The sequence below is a fragment of the Pecten maximus genome, chromosome 13 (assembly GCF_902652985.1).
Source record: "Pecten maximus chromosome 13, xPecMax1.1, whole genome shotgun sequence".
NCBI lineage: Eukaryota > Metazoa > Mollusca > Bivalvia > Pectinida > Pectinidae > Pecten > Pecten maximus.
In genome coordinates this window covers 20739622-20746814 of record NC_047027.1, presented here as the reverse complement: position 1 = coordinate 20746814, position 7193 = coordinate 20739622, and the positions used below count along the sequence as shown (strand labels likewise).

Below are 7193 nucleotides of genomic sequence, written 5' to 3'. Positions count from 1 at the left end.
AAACGCCGTGTATACCAACGTCTGCCAGATTCCATAAATCATCAGTCGAAGAGATCGAAAACATGTTCCAAGAGAGCCAGTCAAACAACACAAAAAAGAACACAACATGGGGATGAAAGTCTTTCAAGGTATGTAGGCTAGATCTATTTGAAGTCAACAATATGCCGTGTAATTGAGAGTGCCTCTAGCTAAAACAGACGGAAAGTTCAATTTATTTCACGAACTATCACATCGTTTCAGCTTTATACAGTAAAGTAAGCGGCTTAGCCTAGGTCAGATTCAGTATAAACGTGTGGACAAGGGCAAATAACTCAATGTTTTTTTGTTTTTTTTCTAGACTGGAATGTTGAGGTCAGGGGTCATCCCATGGACTTGGCCGTTATCGATGTGAACAATTTAGCGGAAGCCCTCCAACAATTCTATGCTGAAGCGAGACCCAAACACCCAGAGAACAAGCAATATCACAAGAACACACTTATAAACATTCGGGGGGCAATAAACAGACATTTGACTGATATACATAGAGACATAGACATATAAGAGACAAGCAATTCAAACATGCTAACGGGGTATTAGACGGCCTGTTACAACAGCGCGCACGAAGTGGCACATTAAAACCTACTAATCATAAAACTATCATTGAAAAAGAACACATTGAAAAAATATCCACCTGGCGAAAGGCGCAAACAACCCTGTTATTCTCCGACAAAATGTATGGTTTAATCTTAGCGTCCACTTCGTCACACGCGGCATGGAATTCCATCACCAGTTATCCACAAATTCTTTCAATTCTCACAAAAATGAAACACAGGATGGCGAGTATGTCACAATCAACCATTCAACACAACAACAAAATTACCAGGGCGGAAGCTCAATCTGATAAAAGAATGTACAGTACTGGTACAGCAAGTTGTCCAGTCACTATGTTGAAGTTGTTACTGTCAAAATCTGACACAGCTGACGGGCCATGTGCTCTCTTTACCCAATACAGGAGAAACGCGGTTGAATCTCCACATACTCACGAAATTTGGTACACAAGGAAACTTCTTTCGAGGCGTACATTCTCAAGTTCATGTAACGTAGTGATAATGACCATCTAGATTTCAATTAGATTGATAATTTGACGTATTAATAGACGTTTTGCCCTAAGATAAAATAAAATGTGTTCAAAAACTATTTGCGGTGTTTGTTATAAATGACGACACGAGGGACTATTTTATACCTTCTGGAAATTTCGGCTGTTCCGGTATTTGAACTTGATGACGTCAGTGATAGGGTAAGTGGCAATTTAAACGCGTCATAACCTACAGTAAATAAAAAATCTTTATACATGTAAATATAAGCATTGAACTGTTACCAAATGGTAGTATACAGTCGATATGAATACAATTTGGGTGACAGAAAATTGTATTCATATCGACTGTATACTACCATTCGGTAACAGTTCCAAATGGTAGTATACAGTCGATATAGATACAGTGTATATAAAAATACCGGAACAGCCAAAATTTCCAGAAAGTATAATATTGTCCCTCCTGTCGTTATTAATAGCAAACACATACATTGGTTTTGCACAAATTTGGCTTTATTTTCTATTTCATATACGTTTGTAGATATCGTCAAATTATTCACAATTGCATACTCTCTGATTGTTTAAAAATCCAAGCCGTTTTTCGGCGCAATGCTTTACGGTTAACGTAAAGAAGTGATGGAGTTTGAACGGGTATTGCACAGGACAGACTCGATTTCTCAGAAACATTGTTTCTATCAACTGTATTTGCGTTATTTTCAGAATATCAGTTCTTAAATTCTAATGAAAGTCGTCTTCACAGTAGGTAAAAACAATTCCAATGATATTACGTTCGAAACAGATTCCAGTCTAACCGGTCACATCTTAGCAGACGATTTTCAACTTCACCGGGGCAAGATTGTGTAAGGTAGGCTAGCCTTTGACATCAGTGAATAACCACATAACTAAAAGCCAGTATACATACACAAACGGAAACCATGTCAATACTCCCGATTCTTTATAAGATATTTTTTTTTTACAAATACTGGACCTTTAATGTTGTGTCTTGCATTTCTAAAAATTCGGAAACTAGTCCCTTTGAGTAGGACGACATTGACAATTTGATTATTTCAAGATCAAGAACGGCGCTTACAGTTATTTTGTGTTGACTACATTATGTTTTAATTATGAAGCACTCTCAGAACTTGTGAAGTTGCTTAATTTTTGTGTTTGGATTATATATATAAATGCTGGCATTTAAAAGCTCTCTAGCCTGAAAGTAGCTGGCGACTTTGTTTTGACCTGCAACACCTTAAGCTGTATTCCTACACTGACCTCATCACTGTAAATTGTAGTTTGGTTTGGTTTGGTTTATTTTGTTTAACGTCCTATTAACAGCTAAGGTCATTTAAGGACGGCCTCCCGAATGTGCGACATGAATGCGTGTGGTGAGTGCGTATGTGTGTTTTGGGAGGCTGCGGTATGTTCGTGTTAGGTCTCCTTGTGATAGGCCGGAACTTTTGCCGATTTATAGTGCTACCTCACTGAAGCATACTGCCGAAGACACCCAGCAGCACACCCCACCCGGTCACATTATACTGACAACGGGCGAACCAGTCGTCCCACTCCTTGTATGCTGAGCGCTAAGCAGGAGCAGCAACTACCATTTTTAGAGACTCTGGTATGTCTCGGCTAGGGGACAGAACCCAAAGCCTTCCTCACAGAGGCGAACGCTCAACTAAAGGCCAAAAGTGAGGCATTGTCAAGGGAGACATTAGGAAGAATAAAGATGTTCAGAAAGAAGAGAAAAGATAAGATCCCAAATTTAGTCGCCTCTTACGATCATGCAATGGGGGCAGCAGGTACAATTCTTACGCCCTACCTGCAGGGCAGTGTAAATTGTAGTATACAGTCTCATAAATACAATTTGATTTACTAACGGCATATAGGCAAAGGCAACACAGAATGTAAATATTAGGTTGTAGTGTAGACGAAAGAGAATGTCGACATGATTACAATCTGGTACACTTAACATCTCAATGTACATGTAGGTGACAATGTTATCACCGAAACGTCACACTTAAATCATACTAGGTGTGACATACCGAAGTCCATTCACAATAATTATATGCAATTCTTAATGATACGCACATACGTATTCATATTTCTAAACCATTACATCCATGACATACTTTAGCAGGAGTCAGAAGTCCTAAAGGTTTCTTAATACCGAGAAAAAACTATTTCGCAATGAAATAACTGTAACTAAAAGCACGCCAGGATTAGTCAGTACAGTACAACATTCAAAAACCGACCATATCGAAAAACAAAAAACCTGAAATGTTCGGCAATGAAATAATTGTTCATTATTGTGTACCATAAGAAGCTCAGAGTCCCGGTGACAGCCTTGTGAAATAATAAGCGAAATTATATACGGTATACAGATAAATAGAATGTCGCCCGTATACCGAGACGGTAAACAGTGTGGAGGTCGATTCGGTAACGCTTTTACAAATCGGTTTATAAATCGGTTGTCAACACCTCAAACAAAGACGTTCGTCTTGCATGTTTACCTATAGGACATCTGTCATGCTCAGCTCTTTCCCTTTGTCAGAGGCTCATCATGACAGATTTGCGATATAGGAGATATAGGAATGCTCATGGTGGGTACCTGCTCACCTTCGCTCGATCCGAACTTCCAATAAGGCGACTCGATAATTTGGAAAAGTGTGATATCGATATTATTTTAAAAGAGTGTAGCATGATAGAGACTGCTTCATAGGCGCTGATGAACCTCCTAGTTTTAGTCTAGATACGATTTCTACGAAATTCGACATGACATGATTCACGCAACAAGGGACAGGCTGCTGTCTGCCATTTGCGACGTGTTTGACCCAATATTACAATAAGCTCATTTGCATGGTTTGTCAAGGGCAGCAAACCGTACGTGCCTGTTAGATGTAATGTTAACTGACATATCCACTTTATGTCATAATGCAATCAATTTCAGCAGTTGCATTAACGATTGACAGTACAATTATACTGGTTAAGTAGTTAAAGGTGCTGTCCTCAAACCTCCAAAACGCAAGGTTGAATATGACAGCATATGAGGATTTTAGAAATTAAATTTCCTCTGAACTATTCCGAACTGTCCATGTTTATGAAGACACCGATAATGTTAACCTGTCAAACTAATGCATGCTAAGGGGTGTCGCTAACGATTACGTCTTTTCTGTTCACAAAATAAACAAAAGTTGTTCTGACTGGTGTTAGGATGACAATGTAATCAATGACCATTCTCTAGTTTGAGAAAAAAAAATTAAAACTATATTTTCAAAATTTTGAAATACATCGTGAATGTTGCCAGTGATATTGGGTCTTTTGATTTTTAAATCCCCCCAGTATTCATAATATCAAAAATAATCAGAGGACGTATATTATTTTTCTCCGATAGTATTGTTACAAAAAAGATGACTAACCTGACAAGATTCAGAAAGTAATTTAAATATATGTCATTGCCACTCACACATTTGTTATTTCTGTATAGCAGAAAATTCCTAATTCCCTAATATATTAAAGAAGGCTCATGTAACTGTTTATAAGCAGTTGGATTTTAGTATTGTTTGATTTCCAATCAACAGCTATGGTCATTTAAAGGGCGGCCTCCCATGTGTGCGACATGCATGCGTGTTTTGGGAGGCTGCGGTATGTTTGTGTTTGTCTCCTTATGATAGCGGAGAACTGATGCTGACTTTACAGTGCTACCTCACTGAAGCATCAGTTCTCCGCTATCATAAGGAGATAAACACCAAGCAGGACACTCCACCTTGTCACATTATAATGGCAACGGCAGACCAGTCGTCCAAACAACTTCCATAAGACTGAACGCTAAGCAGGAGTAGCAACTACCATTTTTATAGGCGTCCCAATAACTTTCCCATGGACGGTTGATGGAAAATATCGGGCCTATCGACTGTTCATCATTTTATTCGCAGCCTCCCAAAACACACATACGCACTCACCACACGCATGCATGTCGCACGCACAGGAGACCGTCCTTAAATGACATTGGTTGTTAATAGGACGTTAAGCAAAATAAAGCAAACCAAACCAAACCAATCATTTTATTCTGTTCATGTTAAAAGACTAAAGGGTATAGTTATCGGAGTCTTATGACCTAAATGGTATCAGTCCACACAACACCTCGGTTTTGTGAATTTAAATATTTTTGATTATAATTACACTGCTTAGCGAATGTCAAGACAGCTTGGTTTGAGAAATAATTACGATTCAAGTTGGTCCAGATGTGAAACAGTTTGTTTGTTTGTTTATGTTTTACGGCCCATTGACAACCAGGGTCATTTAGGGCCAAACAATATACTATCGTTGATGTGAAACAGTCTCCCTACCCACGTAAGTAAGTCTAAATAACGTCCTATCTTCCGGAGACTATTTAACACCTGGGACGGCTCGATATACGGCTGAAACATATGTGATATGTTATGATATTATCTGCATTGATCTTGAATCAATTTGCTATATTTGCTTTACACCCACATATCTCCCTAGGCGATTGATATGCTGCAGGAATATTATGTTTGTATGACCTTTAATTTGTGCTACTTTATTTTTCATTCTGTAATGTAGGACTCTATTGTAATTTGTTTTTATTATTGAATTTCTGTTATAGTCGTAAAAATAGCTATACAAGACTGAAGTCAACGTTAATCTTCACTCTAAAGAAAGTACAAAAAACACCAGATATGATCAGCTTTCAAAACAAAGTGGGATTAATCAGAACCAAACTGTTTCGTAATTCTAAGACTCGTCTAAAGATTTATGCTTGTATCGTGTAGCTGCTCGGCCTTGTGTGAATATGTTCGGAACCAGGAAACTGATTAAAATAGGTACATTGAGTACGTTTTGTGATTTCTATTGTGAAGTATTCTTCAATCATTTGTATATACATAGTTAAACAAATAGTGTTTTACACCGAAATAGTTGCAAGTAAGCTGGCACTAGTAATTAGACGGGTGATTCTTTACAAAAGCTTTGATAGTCTATGACTCTGATTCTCACGAACTGACCCTGTCTCATCAAATTTCCTTATGCATGGGAAATTTTTATTTGAAATTTAACATAGAAAAACATTATTTGTTGAAGGAAATTGTTTTACTGAAGGAACTTTAATTCTATAATTCTTTCATGAGGAATTTCCTTTAAAGACTACTGATAAAACTTGGGCCTGGTGGAGTAGTTAACAGTATCCAGAAACGGACTTATTTTTTACTCTATTAAATGTAAATAAAAAAGATTGCACGCTCGTGAAATTCATCAGATAGGTAGTACATGTGAAAATGCCATAGTACATAAACCCAATGTCTAGCTATCTATATATTTTACATTTGTAACAACCATTAAATAGATCTTTTATTTCAATAAAAGTACATTTTGTTTCGTAATGCTTTTTTTCAGTGGCATAACATTTCATTTATATTATGTTACCTTTTTGTAAATTATTTACATATAACGGCCGGGATATAAGCTAAAATTAAGATACCAAGTCGTCGTGGCCGAGTGGTTAAGGCGATAGACTAGAAATCTATTGGGGTCTCCCCGCGCAGGTTCGAATCCTGCCGACGACGGATGATTATTTTTATATTATCATATTCTTGCAATAGGATAAAGTCAGAAAAGAATGATCTGTTACGTGGACCTTTTTGAGGAATGTTCAAAGTATGCGATCCAATTTGTGGATAGCTTCAACCATTTTGAATAGCGAAGAGTGGAAAACATAACAAAACTATGCTATATAATCAACCTTACTGAGTCTTGTCTGTGTCACACGCTCAATTTGACTATACACACAGGCAAAATAAAAAACAAAACAGATATGGTCGTTGATTAGTATATTGTGGTACATTGGCTAGTCAAGGAGCGTATTAACATATTTTGATTATAAAAAAAACGGAATGTTTTCGGTCATTTGGGTTTATCATTGAACGTTGTCTGATATATCGATAGTTAAGTCAAATAGTCAAGTTGCAAGAAGTTTGACATAAAATTAATGTAGAATAAAAAAAATAAAATAAAGATATAAAAACAAAATATTTACTGATACATTTTCAACAATAAGCAAACAAAAATATCTTATAATGGGGAAAATACCCTACGGGATTAGAAC

At 37.1% G+C, this 7193-nt stretch overlaps 1 non-coding gene across 1 annotated transcript; it reads left to right on the top strand.

The window, feature by feature from the left end:
- The first annotated feature begins 6572 nt into the window (after positions 1 to 6572).
- Trnas-aga lies at positions 6573 to 6654 on the top strand. The gene has a single exon. It is a non-coding gene; the product is annotated as a tRNA-Ser (tRNA).
- Positions 6655 to 7193: the final 539 nt, after the last annotated feature.